Below are 17656 nucleotides of genomic sequence, written 5' to 3' on the forward strand. Positions count from 1 at the left end.
AACCAAATCAGTTTGGCCAGACGGTATTGACCATTTTGACCCAAACCGAAACAGTTTAGGCCCAAAACCCAATTTGAGTTGATTAGTGTAAGAAAAGGGTTCAAACACCCGAAGAAGGCCATAAGGTCTAGAGACTAAAATATACATTTACTAATCCATGTGGCTAATAATAATAATAATAATAATAATAATAATAATAATAATACCTGAAAACCAATTTAAAAGGGGCTTCTTGATATAATAATATCCATAGCTAGATTAAGCGCGGCAACTGGATCATGCAAACTCACCAGAGACCACAATTTACAACAATATTAAATCACTCGATTCGCTCCCTAATTACATAACATTCTCGGTTATCCTTTCTTCTCCTACACTAAACCTGATCCATTAAACTCACTCTCATTTAGGTCTAGAACTTGAGTGGTGGTGGCCTTTGCTGTCCTGTTTAATTCTATCTGCATACATTGGCAGCTGAATTATCTCATTTATCTCATCCAATAACACTTCCTCTGTGATATTGTCCTTTATGCTCCGCATCTCCTGTTTTCACGTGTGTTTTTACACAAAGTTAACACACCCATATGTTGGATATGTGGGTTGAATCAATCCACATACAGGGGTAGAAATGTGCCCGTACCAATTTAGTTAGCATGATATACTTAAGCTAGCAGTTAGTGTGTCTATTGTTTAGATCTTGTTTCATGTTCAATAAAAAAAAAATTAAGGCCTGTAAACGAACCAAACGGTACATTGAACCCATGAACTGTTATGCGGAAAGTTCGTTGACTTAATAAACAAACAAACATGAACAAAATTTTGTGTTCATTTAGTTAAACGAACGAACAATAACACGTCTCCTTCATTTATTCTCACATTCATAAATATTTTTTTAAGCCCATTGCAATTTATTATAGTTTTATTAAACTCAAATATCACCAAGTACAACTTAGTCTAGTTTTGTTAATTTTTTAGTTCCAAGATATTGATGTTCATTCATATATGTTAAGTTATGTTCGTGAACCATTCATCAATCAATCAATCAATCAATCATACCCAGTGAAGTTCCACCAACAGCAAAGCTATAAGTAGGGTCTGGGGAGGGTGGGATGTAGGCACAGCGTACCTTTATCCAAAGGGATAAAGAGGTGGCTTCCAGAGAGACCCTCAGCTCTAAAGTATATATGTATAGTAGTAGTAGTAATCCAAAGGGATAAATAGGTGGCTTCAAAGAGACCCTCAGCTCTAAAGTATATATGTATAGTAGCAGCAGCAGGAGCAACAATAGTAATAGTAATAATAATATTAATATTATTAATAATAATAATAATAATATATATATAATATATATATATATATATATATATGGAAAGAAAATACCATTATGGTGTGACCAAAAACAGGTAAATAGAAGCCCCAAGGTATTCCTTTCTCCCTAAAAATCCTTAACTTTAATTCTACATCTCCAAGAATTCCTATCCTAGACCATGTCCTTGTAGAGGTTTAGGTCTATCAAATCATGCCTAATCCTCTCATCCTAAGTCAATTTAGGTCTCCTCTACCCCTCCGCATTTCACTAACCACCTGAGGTGGGGTCCCCTCTATAGTAATGTTTTCTACGGATCTAACAGGATTCGTCCTCTGTCTTCTCTTCACATGCCCAAACCATCTCAATCACCACTCTCTCTTATCTTGTCTGCTATGTTCGCTACCCCTAATCTCTCCCAAAACACAACGTTTCTTATTCGGTCTAACCTTATGTGCTCACACATCCAACGTAGCATTCTCATTTCTGCTATCTCCATCTTCTGCACTTGTGCCTTCTTGATGGCCCATCAATCTGTTCCATATAGCATTGCAGGTCTAACTGCAACCTGTCACACCCGGCCCTGAGCGGCGGAAACAGCCGGGCGCGCGCGAGTGGGGATTGATAATTAAGCACGGGCCATTGCAAACATTCAAAGATTTTCATTGCGCATGAAAAGTTTAATACAAATACATTACATTGTTTAAAAATTACATAAAAACATCCAAGTATAAAAACTGTTGAAGATTTCCACGCCATATCCCCTTGCGCGGCGGGAACAACCACGCGCATCGAAGGGATAGAACTAAAATCTTCCAAAAAGCTAGTTTTAGATGTTCAGCGTGAGGTGCTCTAAGTGTGACTCCATGCGCTACCTAGTTATCTCCTGAAAGACACGTAAAAACATTTGAATCAGTATAAACTGAGTGAGTTCACAAGTTTTAGTAACTTGATAAATCGCATTGCATCATAGTCTTGATAAAATCATATTGAAACACATTTATGATTTCATGTCTAAACATATACTTGATAATCCGTAAGAAAACATAGATCTGACACATATTCCTGATAAAAGTCGTTCCGCGGGCTACGCGCGATCATTGCTGGAAGTGTGCTCGTCCATGCAAAGTGGCGCTGCCACTACGAGCTAAATAATATAATGCCGTCCCGCGGTTTACGCGTGGACATTTCTGAAAAACCGTGCTCGTCTATGCAAAGAGGCGCTGCCCCTACGAGCTAATCAATAATTCCGTCCCGCGGGTTACGCGCGGACGTTGTGCCGGAAAACAAGGCGCTCGTCCATGCAAAGAGGCGCGACCCCTACGAGCGGGCTCAAACCCATAGTACTGCCCCATGACCATACTAGGCACTCGTCTATGCAAAGAGGCGCGACCCCTACGAGTGGGTGGATCAAACCAGCAGTCCCTACCCTTAGAGTTCCAATGGTAAAGTGATCACTTACTCGAGTTCTAGCGCACAGACATCGAAAACCTTAGATAACCGTTCGCATTGCTCATCATGAAATATAATTTAAACACATAATCGCTTGCATAGCTTGTAAGTATACCATGATAAAACATTATTTAAGTACGTGTCCCTCGCCCCGAAAGCAGTTTAAAAACAGTGAAAACAGCGAGAATAGGGGCTGTGAGACTCACCTGTGGTTCTTGTTAAGGGATTAAATCGAGATTCGGGTTTTCTTGGTGTTGGCCTCGGAATTGAAGGTCTAGAATACGATTAAATAACAAGAAGTATATATATTAAGATCAAGAAATAGGAGAATATAAGGGTTGGAAAGTAGATCTCAAGGTTATATTCTCGGCTTACCTAGTAACAGGATCGGAAATGAAAACAACGGATGCTTGGGAGAGGATTAGTGCAAGTTTGCAGTTCTTTGAAGTGTGTTTTGGGTGATAATTTAGGTTACATATTTATAGGCAAACTTAAGGGAACACAATCCCTTGCTTTAGGGGATTGTAATCTTTTCATATCTAGGGGTAATGATGATAAAGTATGGAAATTATTATTATTTATTTAAGAGTGGAGTAGTGGATAAAAGATTTTGATTTGATTTGGTCAGGGCATGCAGGTCTGGGGTTGGTGAGAATAGGGTGGCTGACAGTTGACTTTTCGTGTTACAGTGTGCTTTTTCAGGTACTTTTGTTAGTGTACAGTAAAAAGTGGAAAATCTCTGAAACATGCTACTGTTTCCTTTTGGGCGGGAGTAATCTCCTTACGTCTGGAGAATAGACTAAGTGTTCTGCGCGTATCACTTGGTGCGCATAGCTTTCTGCGTGAAGGACATTTCTTTGCTGCGGGTAGGCACGTAACCTTCTCGCAGTTAGGGACATTGAGTTTCATTTGTAGATTCTCCAGGTGGTCTTGGTATTTCAACATAGTGATCAGTTATGTTGAAGTCAATTCCATCTTGGAGCTTCAGACAAACTAGCTCTCAATGTTCCCGCCATGCGGGGAGGTTAGTTCCCTTCCGCACGCGCATAAACGATTTAGGATGCACCCGCCTTAGCATCATGCGGGATGGTCAGCCCATTAGACAACATAACGTTAAGGTACATAAAACCAATACACTCGCGCATGGCGCATATAACATATGCCCACGCAGGTTCTTAACATGGCGCGCTCGCGCAGGGCGCACATAATATGCCCGCGCTGACTAACATGGCGCGCTCGCGCAGGGCGCACATAACAAATGCACGCGCTGACTAACATGGCGCATATAACATAATTACCTAATATTTAGGTTGATTACTTGGTTTAAGGGATTGGGAATTTACCGGGTGTCACATTCTCCCCCTGTTAAGCGAATTTCGTCCCGAAATTTAGGAGACGTTGCTGGCAGAAGCCATGTTCTGAAAGAGGTGTGGGTATTTCTGGCGCATCTGGTCTTCTCTTTCCCAAGTGAATTCAGGCCCACGCCTCGAGTTCCATTGAACCTTTACTAACTTGATTCTGCTTCTGCGTAACTTTTGTTCTTTCCAATCGGTTACTGCTATCGGTTCTTCTACGAAGTGCAGCTGTTTGTCGATGTGAATCTCTTCCAACGGCAAAATCAACGTTTCGTCAGATAAACACTTTTTGAGGTTGGACACATGAAACGTATCATGAACTCCACTGAGTTCGGCGGGTAAACGGAGTTTATAAGCAACCGGACCGATCCTTTCAAGGATCTCAAATGGTCCAATGTAGCGCGGATTCAACTTTCCTCGCTTGCCGAAACGGGGGACTCCTTTCCATGGAGAGACTTTCAAAAGTACTCTATCCCCTACCTGAAACTCCAATGGTTTCCTTCGCACATCTGCGTAGCTCTTCTGTCTATCGCGCGCTGTCTTAAGGCGATCCCTTATCTGAAAAATCTTGTCTGTTGTTTCTTGGATCAATTCTGGACCAGTCATTTGCTTGTCACCCACTTCAGCCCAGCACAGTGGGGATCTACACTTGCGCCCATACAAAGCTTCGAATGGCGCAGCCTTGATGCTTGTGTGATAGCTGTTGTTGTAAGAAAATTCAACCAATGGGAGATGAGTATCCCAGCTACCACCGAAATCGATTGCGCACGCGCGTAGCATGTCTTCCAATGTCTGGATTGTTCGCTCGCTTTGCCCATCCGTTTGGGGATGATATGCCGTACTCATGTCAAGACGAGTACCTAAAGCCCCTTGTAACGATCTCCAAAACCTTGATGTGAACCGACTATCTCTATCAGAAATGATGGACACTGGGACTCCATGTTTTGAAACTACTTCTCGAATATACAATCGGGCTAACTTTTCCATCTTATTGGTTTCCTTGATCGGCAGGAAGTGTGCTGACTTAGTTAGCCGATCCACAATAACCCAGATCGTGTCGTAACCCCCAGGTGTCCTTGGCAGTTTGGTGATGAAGTCCATAGAGATTTGTTCCCACTTCCACATGGGAATTTCTGGCTGTTGAAGCAACCCTGATGGTTTCTGGTATTCAGCCTTTACCTTCGAACACGTCAGGCATTTACTGACATACGTCGCGATGGCGCCTTTAAGATTGGGCCACCAATACAGCGTTTTAACATCTTGGTACATCTTGTCTGCGCCAGGATGTACGGAGTACCTTGTCTTGTGAGCTTCGTTTAATACTTGCTCGCGCAGTCCTCCCTTGAGAGGGACCCATATGCGGTTAGCAAAATATAGATTGCCGTTCTCTTTAAGTTCCAAACTCTTAATCATACCCCCAAGGCATTCGTTTTTAACAAACTCTGGTTTCAAGGCTTCTTGCTGAGCGTCTCGGATGCGGGTAGAGAGATCTGCGTGAATGGTCAACCTTAGAGCCTTGACTCGTAGCGTTTTTATTCGCTCCTTCCTACTTAGCGCGTCTGCTACCACATTCGCCTTTCCAGGGTGGTACTTAATTTCACAATCATAATCATTCAACAACTCCACCCATCTTCGTTGCCTCATGTTTAAATCCTTTTGATCAAATATATGTTGAAGGCTCTTGTGATCCGTAAAGATTATACACTTTGTACCATAGAGGTAATGGCGCCAAATCTTTAGCGCGAAGACAACCGCTCCAAGTTCCAGATCATGCGTTGTGTAGTTCTTTTCATTGGTCTTGAGTTGGCGCGAGGCATATGCTATGACTTTGTCTCGCTGCATAAGGACACATCCGAGTCCTTGATGTGAAGCGTCGCAGTAAACGACGATGTCGTCCGTCCCTTCGGGCAGAGACAAAATTGGCGCACTACATAATTTTTGTTTCAACATTTGAAACGCTGCTTCCTGATTTTCGCCCCAAACAAACTTCTTGTCTTTCTGAGTTAGCGCGGTCAGAGGTAGAGCTATCTTGGAGAAGTTCTCAATGAAGCGTCGATAGTAGCCAGCTAGTCCTAGGAATTGCCTCACCTCAGTTGGGGTTTTTGGCGCTTCCCAGTTTTCGATGGCCTTGACTTTGGAAGGATCAACGTGTATTCCTTTCTCGTTTACAACGTGACCGAGAAAATGAACTTCTCTAAGCCAAAACTCGCACTTGGAAAACTTCGCATACAACTTTTCTTTCCTCAACAATTCCAAAATCAATCTCAGGTGTTGCTCATGCTCGGCCTTGGTCCGAGAGTAAATCAGAATATCATCTATAAACACAATCACAAACTTGTCCAAGTATGGTTTGCATACGCGGTTCATCAGATCCATGAATACAGCCGGCGCATTAGTTAGCCCGAAAGGCATCACTAAGAACTCATAATGGCCGTATCTAGTTCGGAAGGCTGTTTTCGGCACATCTTCCTCATGGACCCTAAGTTGGTGGTATCCTGATCGTAGATCTATCTTCGAATAATAACTGGATCCCTGCAACTGGTCAAATAAGTCGTCAATCCTCGGTAAGGGGTACCGATTTTTGACTGTCAGCTTATTCAGCTCCCTGTAGTCAATACACATTCTGAACGAACCATCCTTCTTCTTAACAAACAGTACTGGAGCTCCCCAAGGTGAAAAGCTTGGGCGTATGAAACCCTTATCCAATAGTTCCTGTAACTGATTGGATAGCTCTTGCATCTCAGATGGAGCTAGTCGATAAGGCGCTCGAGCTACTGGCGCAGCTCCTGGGACCAAATCAATACGAAACTCGACTTGTCGCGGCGGCGGTAATCCGGGCAAATCTTCAGGAAAAACTTCTGGAAATTCGCGCACTACTGGTAAGTCTTCAATTCTTCGCTCATCTCCTTTCTTCTCTACGACATGCGCCAGGAAGGCGTAGCACCCTTTCCTTAGGCACTTACGCGCCTTTAGGCACGAAATCTGTTTCGTCGCAACTCCCCTTCTTTCCCCTTGAATTACCAAGGTTTCTCCGTTCAACAGTGGGATCCGAACCTGCTTCTCATGGCAAATAACTTCCGCGTGGTTCTCGACTAACCAATCCATACCTACCACAATGTCAAAACTTCCCAAGTCTATTGGCAACAAATTAATATTGAACCCGTGACCTCCCATGACTATTATACATTGTTCAGTTCTTTCGCTTGCGCATAACTGCCTACCATTGGCTAGTTCTATAGTATAAGGTGTGTCTAGCCTACTGGTTGCTAGGCCTAGGGAGTCTTTAAACTCAGCGGATATAAAACTCAGGTCAGCGCCAGTATCAAATAAGACAGATGCAAAATGTCCGTTAAGCAAAAACGTACCGGTTACCACATTCGGCTCTTCTTTAGCTTCGCCTGCGCCGATCACAAAAGCTCTCCCGCGAGCTTGGTTCCCCTTTTGCGGGCAATCCCGACTAAAATGCCCTGGCTTCCCGCATGCGTAGCAGTTGTCGCTTGCTCCAGCTTCTCTGACACGGCAATTCATCGTCTTGTGCCCTGGTCTGCCACATTTGGCGCATTCGATTCTTGCGCATTCACCCTCGTGGTGATACTTGCATTTGTTGCACCATGGGCGAGGCCCGCTGTATCCTTTCCTTGATGGCTCCGCGGCTTGGATCGCGTAGGTCCTTGCGCTCTCCTGCTTCTTGAACGGTGGCTGCTTGGAGTCGGACCCTCGGTGGTGAGAGTTCCATTTCCTCTTGGGATCAGAGGTTCGCTGCTCGATTCCGCGCGTAGTTAACATACCCGCACGGACCGTATCCCTTGTAAGGGTGATGGCCCGCGCTACCGCCTCATCAAAAGTTGGAGGCGCTGCGGCGTTGAGCGGAACCCTAACAACAGGAGGTAACCCAAAAATATACCTCTCGATCTTCTTTTCCTCCGTGTTTGCCATGTCTGGCACCAACTGGCAAAGCTCGTTGAACCGGTTGTTGTAGGCGTCGATATCCGTTCCTACCATGGTGTGGTTCCAGAATTCCTGTTGTAGACTCTGGATTTCTGCGCGAGAGCAGAACTTTCTCATCATCATTTCCTTCAGTTCCTCCCAGGTCTTGTGGAGAGCAACTTCTCGCCCCAATGTTTTCGTTTGAAGCTTCCACCAAGACGAAGCTGCTTCTTGGAACATGCAGGTCGCGTAAAGGACCTTCTGGTTCTCACTACATCCGCTAATGGAGAGAACTGTCTCCATCTTGTCAATCCAGTTGTAGAGCCCAATGGCCCCTTCGGTACCCTTGAATGGCCAAGGCTTACAGGCCATGAATGTCTTGTAGGAGCATCCTTTGTCCAAGGCTCCTGATTCGGGTTCTGGGGTCTCATTCTGACGACCCTGACTTGATTCGGCCTTGCTGGCCTCATGTGTTGCGATTGCTTGCGCGATTATTTCCGCGAGTTCCTCGGGTGTCATGGTAATTCCTTTGGCTTTAGTTGGAGGCATTCTCGCTTTAAAAGAGAATGAAAATATATCAAACTTAGCGCATGTACTCTGAGCACATAATGTTATCATTATTTACTAGACACTGTGTGACCCGTGTTCCTAAGTGTGTATAGTTTCTTTTGAAAATATTTTCTTTGAAAAATATTTCATGTGATTCCCCAACGGTTATAGTCTAGGTTAAAACTTCTTTTCCTAGTTCGCTATAACCAGTGCTCTGATACCAATCTGTCACACCCGGCCCTGAGCGGCGGAAACAGCCGGGCGCGCGCGAGTGGGGATTGATAATTAAGCACGGGCCATTGCAAACATTCAAAGATTTTCATTGCGCATGAAAAGTTTAATACAAATACATTACATTGTTTCAAAATTACATAAAAACATCCAAGTATAAAAACTGTTGAAGATTTCCACGCCATATCCCTTTGCGCGGCGGGAACAACCACGCGCATCGAAGGGATAGAACTAAAATCTTCCAAAAAGCTAGTTTTAGATGTTCAGTGTGAGGTGCTCTAAGTGTGACTCCATGCGCTACCTAGTTATCTCCTGAAAGACACGTAAAAACATTTGAATCAGTATAAACTGAGTGAGTTCACAAGTTTTAGTAACTTGATAAATCGCATTGCATCATAGTCTTGATAAAATCATATTGAAACACATTTATGATTTCATGTCTAAACATATACTTGATAATCCGTATGAAAACATAGATCTGACACATATTCCTGATAAAAGTCGTTCCGCGGGCTACGCGCGATCATTGCTGGAAGTGTGCTCGTCCATGCAAAGTGGCGCTGCCACTACGAGCTAAATAATATAATGCCGTCCCGCGGTTTACGCGTGGACATTTATGAAAAACCGTGCTCGTCTATGCAAAGAGGCGCTGCCCCTACGAGCTAATCAATAATTCCGTCCCGCGGGTTACGCGCGGACGTTGTGCCGGAAAACAAGGCGCTCGTCCATGCAAAGAGGCGCGACCCCTACGAGCGGGCTCAAACCCATAGTACTGCCCCATGACCATACTAGGCACTCGTCTATGCAAAGAGGCGCGACCCCTACGAGTGGGTGGATCAAACCAGCAGTCCCTACCCTTAGAGTTCCAATGGTAAAGTGATCACTTACTCGAGTTCTAGCGCACATACATCGAAAACCTTAGATAACCGTTCGCATTGCTCATCATGAAATATAATTTAAACACATAATCGCTTGCATAGCTTGTAAGTATACCATGATAAAACATTATTTAAGTACGTGTCCCTCGCCCCGAAAGCAGTTTAAAAACAGTGAAAACAGCGAGAATAGGGGCTGTGAGACTCACCTGTGGTTCTTGTTAAGGGATTAAATCGAGATTCGGGTTTTCTTGGTGTTGGCCTCGGAATTGAAGGTCTAGAATACGATTAAATAACAAGAAGTATATATATTAAGATCAAGAAATAGGAGAATATAAGGGTTGGAAAGTAGATCTCAAGGTTATATTCTCGGCTTACCTAGTAACAGGATCGGAAATGAAAACAACGGATGCTTGGGAGAGGATTAGTGCAAGTTTGCAGTTCTTTGAAGTGTGTTTTGGGTGATAATTTAGGTTACATATTTATAGGCAAACTCAAGGGAACACAATCCCTTGCTTTAGGGGATTGTAATCTTTTCATATCTAGGGGTAATGATGATAAAGTATGGAAATTATTATTATTTATTTAAGAGTGGAGTAGTGGATAAAAGATTTTGATTTGATTTGGTCAGGGCATGCAGGTCTGGGGTTGGTGAGAATAGGGTGGCTGACAGTTGACTTTTCGTGTTACAGTGTGCTTTTTCAGGTACTTTTGTTAGTGTACAGTAAAAAGTGGAAAATCTCTGAAACACGCCACTGTTTCCTTTTGGGCGGGAGTAATCTCCTTACGTCTGGAGAATAGACTAAGTGTTCTGCGCGTATCACTTGGTGCGCATAGCTTTCTGCGTGAAGGACATTTCTTTGCTGCGGGTAGGCACGTAACCTTCTCGCAGTTAGGGACATTGAGTTTCATTTGTAGATTCTCCAGGTGGTCTTGGTATTTCAACATAGTGATCAGTTATGTTGAAGTCAATTCCATCTTGGAGCTTCAGACAAACTAGCTCTCAATGTTCCCGCCATGCGGGGAGGTTAGTTCCCTTCCGCACGCGCATAAACGATTTAGGATGCACCCGCCTTAGCATCATGCGGGATGGTCAGCCCATTAGACAACATAACGTTAAGGTACATAAAACCAATACACTCGCGCATGGCGCATATAACATATGCCCACGCAGGTTCTTAACATGGCGCGCTCGCGCAGGGCGCACATAATATGCCCGCGCTGACTAACATGGCGCGCTCAGCGCAGGGCGCACATAACAAATGCACGAGCTGACTAACATGGCGCGCTCGCGCAGGGCGCACATAACAAATGCACGCGCTGACTAACATGGCGCATATAACATAATTACCTAATATTTAGGTTGATTACTTGGTTTAAGGGATTGGGAATTTACCGGGTGTCACACAACCCTATAAAATTTTCCCTTTAGTTTAGTTGGGAACTCTTGTCGCACAATATACATGTGGCTGCTTTCCATCTACACCATCCTACCTGAACTCGATGGTTCACATCACTGTCTAATTCCCCATCGCTCTGAACAAATGATCCTAGATACTTGAACTTCGTTACCTGCGGAACCACCTGCCCTTCAATTGTGATCTGTGCGTCCTCATTGTCATTTACCCCACCAAAATCACAGTGTAAGTATCCCGTCATAGAGCGACTAATCCTTAAACCTTTTGTCTCTAAGGTTGTTCGCCACTCCTCAAGCCTCATGTTTAGATCTTGTTTTCTTTTAGCAAGTAACACAATATCGTCTGCGAACATCATGCACCACGGGAGCGTCCCCTGAATCGACTTTGACAACTCATCCAAGCCTACTGCAAAAAGAAACAAACTCAGCGCTGACCCTGGTGAAGACCTACCTCTACAGGGAAGAAATCAGTAGCGCACGGACACTTGTTGCACTCCTGGTATACATATCCATAATTATCTCTATGTATTTCCTGAGTACTCCTCTACCCTCCAAGCACTCCCAAAGCACCTGTCGTGGCACACTATCGTGGCCTTTTTAGGTCAATAAACACCATATGCAGGCCACGCTTCTTCTCCCTATACTTTTCCATCAATCTTCTTATAAGGTGTATTGCCTCTGTGGTGTATTGAACTCATTCGTGAACCATTCGTTTATGCTATTAACAAGTGAGCATGAACATACTAGTTTTCTTAAAGAACGAACACAAACAAGAAACTTCGCTCGTTTAATTGTTCATGTTCAATCGTTAATCCAATTAAAGTTAAATTAAAGAACACTAACATGCCCATTTGTGTTTGTTTGGTTCGCTTACAGGCCTACAAGAATTCAATAACTTCTGTTTTGTCTTATTTGGTTCTTAATCATGACAATTGAAAAGGTTGATATACACTGCCCCCCCCCCCACACACACAGAGAAAGAGAAGCACCTTTCTATACGTATTGAACTCGTTTGGTGTAGCTTTATCTGTCCTGACCCGCATGCAGACCCATACTTCTTCCTCTGAATTCCAAGCACACTCGATTATCTTCCCCGAGTATGATGCAGGATCAACATCATCTACCGATTCACAAGAAATAAGATCAACAATACCATCTAAAAAATATAATAATCTAAACTTTTGAATAAAATGTTAAATTTCACCCATGTGACCCATTAAAAGATTAATCATAACAAAAATTAATTGATTTGTAAGTTAGCGGGTCAAAGTTGTGACATCAAATTAGTTATTTACTGACCACCAAATGTAATTTGGTTTCCTTCCATTAGCTTCTTTTTCCCTCGTTCATAAAGAAAAAGTAGTTGGCGATCTTCGGCCATCTGTGGATGCAATGATATAACAGTTATTGGCCTATATGAACATGACATCTGCAAATACATTATATTTGAAAACATCAAAATGAAACCTCGAAAAGAAAATCCACAGAGTTCATTGACGCATATTTCCACTTCAAAAGTCTTTCATGTGTTCGCGGGACATAAGGGTCATCCCAACCCTGCCCATATAGAAATAAATGTTTAAAGAGATAATAAAACATTTTGAAAATATAAATATGTATCGAGTAAAAGTGTAAAAGAGTCGATCCGCTTATGGGGTACTCAAGATCAACTCACTATAAACTCAAACTGACCCGAGCCTAAAACTAAGTTTGTTTAATAAACGAGACCGAGAATAAACTAGTGAGCCTAAAGCCTTTTATTAATATAATAGTTATTATCTAAAGTAAATATATTAAAAACAACTAAACAATATATATTATGTTATATACAAAACTATATTTATAAACACACAAAAATAAGTATGTGTATATAATATATAATACATAATAAATGAACCGAGCTAGAAAATTATCTCACGAGCGAGCTAAAGCTTGAAACAAGCCAAGATCGAGCTTTGGATATAGAGCTGTAAACGAGCCTGCTCGGCTTAGCTCGTTTACAGTTTTACACCCATGTGTGTGGAATTTGAACCTGAAAAACAAGACCATCTGCATCATGTGAAAGCCTTGGAATGAACTCCTTCAAAAGCTTATTGACAGTAGAAAGCAACCAAAAGTCCTTCCTCCTTACCTATTAAAACTTCACAAAATAAGCAAATATTAACTATAAACTTAATTAATTAGTGTATGCTAATAATACCCTGAATGGCTCCAAGTCATATCTATACATAGAATGTCCGTTTTTATATATATTATGACGTTCACGATTTCGAGGTTCAACCACTTCCTTCTCCAGCATTTTCCACCGTTCATAGAAAGGCCTGTGTATCAATATTCATAAAAAAAATAAAAAAAATATATTAGAATAGAATTCTTTTTATTGTATCAACTTTACTTACACTTTACCTCAATGATAGATATTTGATTGATTGCCATCAAATCGTAAATCAGATAACGTCTTTCTTGTTTCTGAGTGTCGGGTACGGTATCAATTATCATCTCACCATCAAGCAGCGTGTAATGGTGAACCTTCTCAGCTAAACCCTTGCAAAACAATTAATTTTTATGTCATGATTAGACGTTTAACGTGAAGACCTTTAAAACAAGAAATTTTCACAAGAGTAAACTTATACTTCATTATTCAATTTCCAAGGAAATCGCATCTGGACCCTTCGGAAAACAAAGTTTCTGTCAATTAAATAGCATCCGTCCATAGTAATTAGCATCATGTATCGCGTTCCATCAGCTTTCCATGTTGCATAATAGTAGCGCTGCATAAGAAGTTGCAAGTTATCCCTGCACAGTATTCAATCATTATAATATATTATGATATTATAGTCGACAAATATCCCAAAAAAATAGATTACGACTATGAAGAAGAGTTAGACATCAGACCTGTCTAGAGAAACAGGATGTGACCCTGGAAACTGCTGGTTCCCTCTAGGCTGGGAAGCAAGAATATACAAAAAGTAAATAAATCACAGCTGAAACAATATGTTTAGTAATAACAACTAACGAATTAACTATATAAAAATATATGAACCAAAAAAAAGTGATTGTGGCAATCCGTTGTCTGTTTTGAATAAGATGTGGCAATGGTAAGAATGTGATTGCAGAAATGTAACTGTCAATGCAAAAAATAAAAATATACGCCCAACCCCTTACCCTTACCCTTACCCTTACCCTTACCCTTACCCCTACCTCAAGAAAGAAAAAAATAAATGGCCACTAAGCCCCTAGGCACTTTTAATTATTTTATACAAGAGACCTAAGTGATACAATATCAACATAAAAGAAACATTAAAAAATCCTCTTGTTGGAGTCTACAAATTAGAAACTTGTTCTACTTTTACCTTTTTAAAGTTTCAGACTCCAAATATCGTAAAAACGTGACATTAAAGTTCAAGGCAATGTGAACTGGGTTAAATAGGCATTCATGAGACCAAAGTTGTTTTTTCCTTCAAACCGTTTGGTGATTCAGAACTTTGGACAAGTCAAAATGTCGTTGAATCTCCAGCTAAAGAAGCACAATTGCATAAAAAAATAGTCTTTATAGTTTATAGTTTATACCTTTTATAACTGGTTTAGTTAAGTGGTTCACTGGCTTGTCAACAATCAACATAAATGTAGATTTTGTTATATTTATTTGAAAATGAGGCAGTCATGAAAGAATAAGCATACACAGAAAAAACCTATTCTACCGAACCCAACACCTTACAAAATATGGTTTTCAAAAAGACAAGGGAAACCTCTACATTGAAGTAAGGTCATAACAAGGTCGTCTGGTTTCAGGAGTTATATTAAATAAAATTCAATATTACTTCCAGATACTATCAAGCTTGACAAGTGTCATTAATTATCACTATATTTAAAAGAATTTAAGCTGCACGAACGATGGATGGAATGTCACTTACCCCTGCACTTAATTTCAATGCCTGATAACAGAACTGTCTGAAAGAATCTTGCTGATCTTGAGGGATACTATCACCCAAGACATCATCATTTGTCATCACTCCCTCTGTATCATCATGGACATTGCCCTAACACAAATAAAAAAAATGCTAAATCAGGATCGTGATAAAAAAACGTAAACAACTAATATAACAAGAAGGAAATATACATCCAGAGGATCCAAAGGCACTCCATCATCATCTTCATCCGGTAACGCCTCTCCATTCAGATCAAACTCAGAAGATCTTTTCCACTCGGGAGTTGAAGGACACGTGACCATATCAGGTTTTCTTTAATGATAGAAGGCGTATAACGCGTCAATATAGTCCTGTTTATATATGCCGGGTGGACGTGCTTCAGAGAATATTCTTATTGCCTGTAGCAGAGTAATTAGTAGAAATCCATAACATAAACGAATTTATAAACGATAAAAACAGCTCACAAAATTAACTGACCTGAGTTACAGATATTGGCAATGTTCGCATGAGATAATGAATAATCATATACCCTGTACGGTTATGCCCATGTGTGCAATGAACAAGTACATACTTCTTTGAGTTCTTTTGTCGAACTAGAAATTGAGAAACCTGATGAATATTAAACCTATTTTGTTATTATTATTATTAATTTTTTTTTGTAATTTGGAAAATGGTAGAACACATTTTTAACAGACAGCACTATGGGTCTGTAAACGAACCAAACAAACATGTCATTAAACTTTAAGCTAACAAACAAATTTTGTTCGTGTTCGTTCATTAAGAAAATGAATGCGTTCGTTTACACTTGCTCAATAATATTCTAAATGAACAGTTCACGAACATAAGCAAGCACAAATGAGCACAAACGAATACATACTAAAAGTATACATATTTCCAAATTAAAGTCTTAAAATGCCATGATCACATAATCCAACCTTTATATAGTAAACAAAGGTTTTAATATGAAGTTCAAACTGATTTTAAAGTAATAAATAAATTTGAATGTATATTTTATACAAACGAACATAACTAAACGGATAACTAAATTAATTAAGCCAAGAGGATAAGCTAATATCAACTGCCGACTCTACATGATGTAGTGGATGATGAGGCCTTTCTTCTGGTGCACTGAAACTTGGTTCAAAAAAGACTTGTTCGTCTTCGGGTTCAGGTTTAAATCCATACCTAATAGATTAAAAAATGCATTTTTAAGAATTTGGTGTTAGTGAAGTAGTTTTAATTAACCACCGAAACCCTAACAAGACTAAGTTATGAATTGAAGAAATAGAAACATAAAGTATTATTATTAATTAAGAAGATAACATAAAGATGTATTACGAGTTGATTTTAATTCACCGCATGTAAGGAAGGAAGGAAGATTGTGTAGAGAAACCAAGACTCATAAATAAACCCTAGAGTAGAGATCGCAACGGAACAAGAAACAACATGACCCAGATTCCAATTCTCATTTTCTTTTCTTTTCTTTCATCAATCTTCTATTTCTATTTCTATTTCTATTTCTGTTTCTAAACCTCGCTCCACTTTGATTCATTTTTTTTATTATTATATATTATTAGTTAACTTTTATATATTTCTAATTATTTTTACATGTTTTCAACTATAACTGTTGGTGCATCTCAGCGACCATGTTTATAATTGTGTGTTTGTGGATGTTCATATTTGTGTTTGGTTAACGTACTGGCTAAAGTGAATCTAATAACTTTAAACTATTAAAAGCATGTCATCGATAAACTTAAATGAAATTTTCAAAAGTGGATTCTTAGGCAGGATCACCTAATACTACTCCCAAACTACTTAAGACCATTGATTATCCAAGTTGGAAAGAAAGGTCTGAATAGTTATGCTGTATGTTGATACAAAGATATGGGTTTGCATCAAGGACGAATAGGTGCAACCTACTACTGAGTTTAACGAGAGAGTACAAGTGAAAAAAATATTTAGAATTGGATGATAATGAGAAGATAATGTATGAAACCAAGAAGAAAGCCCATGCAATGACAACGATGGCACTTCCACAAGAAATCTTGCATATGTTCAAAATATACGGATTTGCTAGGGAGTTATGGGAAGTCTTAGAAAACCGCTTGAAGGGAATGCGAGTATTAAAACAACAAAAAGTCTCTACAAAAATGAAGTTTGTTGTTTTCAAGTACATGAAGAATAAAACGTTTGAAGACATAATCACAAGATTCTACCATTTTATAACTGAAGTATGTAATTATGCGATTACGGTTGAAGATGCTGAAATTAAAGAGAAGTCACCCAAGTAGGAATTTTGTATCGTGATGATCAAAGAGTCTGCAGAGTATGACCTTTTTGGACTTATAGGTTGTTGTGAACCGATTAAGAGGTTATGACTTGAACATAAAATAAAAGGAGACAGACACTGAACAGGTTTCAGGATTCGGGAATGTATGATGCTAAGGGATCTCCAAGTTTAGGAAATAAGTCTACAAGCAGTTCGACAACATTCTTTACATGTAGAGAGAGTGTTGAAGGTGTGAGTGGGAAAATAGTGTATGATTGATGTGCGAAAATACATATACAAATAGAATGCGGTTAACAACTAAGCCTAAAATCAAACAACCTAAACT

The 17656-nt window shown here is 40.4% G+C and overlaps 1 pseudogene across 1 annotated transcript; it reads right to left on the bottom strand.

The window, feature by feature from the left end:
- Positions 1–253: 253 nt before the first annotated feature.
- LOC143614678 (uncharacterized) lies at positions 254–15819 on the bottom strand (annotated as a pseudogene). The gene is made up of 13 exons (XR_013150330.1): positions 15761–15819; positions 15519–15666; positions 15233–15439; positions 15027–15152; positions 14008–14057; positions 13746–13908; positions 13514–13656; positions 13313–13433; positions 13145–13243; positions 12580–12669; positions 12412–12493; positions 12102–12232; positions 254–543 (listed from the first exon to the last, which is right to left on the bottom strand). The product of XR_013150330.1 is annotated as an uncharacterized LOC143614678 (transcript).
- Between the last annotated feature and the right edge of the window lie 1837 nt (positions 15820–17656).

The sequence above is a fragment of the Bidens hawaiensis genome, unplaced genomic scaffold (assembly GCF_021521415.1).
Source record: "Bidens hawaiensis isolate Kalapana, Puna unplaced genomic scaffold, B.hawaiensis_p1.1 tig00040695_1, whole genome shotgun sequence".
In the NCBI taxonomy this organism is placed as follows: domain Eukaryota; kingdom Viridiplantae; phylum Streptophyta; class Magnoliopsida; order Asterales; family Asteraceae; genus Bidens; species Bidens hawaiensis.